Source organism: Lynx canadensis, chromosome B4 (genome assembly GCF_007474595.2).
Source record: "Lynx canadensis isolate LIC74 chromosome B4, mLynCan4.pri.v2, whole genome shotgun sequence".
Classification (NCBI taxonomy): Eukaryota; Metazoa; Chordata; class Mammalia; order Carnivora; family Felidae; genus Lynx; species Lynx canadensis.
In genome coordinates, this window is record NC_044309.1 from 53,088,710 (window position 1) to 53,089,819 (window position 1,110).

A 1,110-nucleotide genomic window follows, 5' to 3' on the forward strand; every position below is an offset into this window, starting at 1 on the left:
ACTCTATACTGAAATCTGAAAAGCAAGCAAAATGGAAACTGAGAATTTTCTACCAGCGGTAGGAATTTGATAAAATGACATGCTAATCCTAGTACAGAAGAGTTAGGGGTATAAAGAAAACAATATGGATGACAAATTGACAACACATAAAGAAAATTCATTTGTGCTGTACCTGAGTAGAGACATTTCACTAGTCTCACTGAGTTAATAATACAGAATTAGAAAAAGAATTTCCAAACTCTACTCAATATTATTTCTAGTTTGTTATGTATACGTATCCTTAAACGGAGGTAAACTCTAATGCAATTCTTATTTAATACTTTTCTTCCTAGAGCCTTGAGATAAAGAAACCCTCTAGGTATCATTGATGATAGAAATCTGAACCTAGTCACTTGCGGACATGATTCTGGTCCCTGTATTGAATATACCAGGGCAGCATTCTTTATAGAGGATCTCTGTGAGAAAACTTACTCTCATCAGGTTACAATACACTAATAGCTGGCTGGGCAAACATGTCTGTTCACTAAATTCTTGTGGATTTGTTTAACCCCAAAGATTGCGAATATAGGAATTTCTTCTTTTGAGCTCAGTTCTAAAACAGGATAAAACTACCTAATAATCTATACACATTTAAAAGAAAAAGGCAGGGGCACCTGGGTGGCTCAGTAGGTTAAGCATCCAGCTTCAGCTCTGGTCATGATCTTGTGGTCCGTGGGTTCAAACCCCACATTAGGCTCTGTGCTGACAGCTCAGCTCTCTCTGACCCTCCCCTGCTCGCACTCTCTCTCAAAAATAAATAAACATTAAAAAAGAAAAGAAAAAGGGTGATGTTGGGTGCTTAATAACCTTGGAATTAAAAGAGAAAAAGAGCTGGATCTTCATGAGCCTTAGAGGTGACATTTACTTTGGTCCGTTTACCTAGGCTCAGAGTTTGAAATCCCAGCCAAAATAATCTTGTCAGTCACCCAGAGATTGTGAATGTCAGGATGGCTAACTTGCATTTTCTAAACTCATAAGAGGCCAACTTTGTTAATTTACTATGTTATAACTTAGAACTCTTGGTCACAAGTGACAAAAACCCCAATGTCAAGCTCGCTTAAACACAAAGGA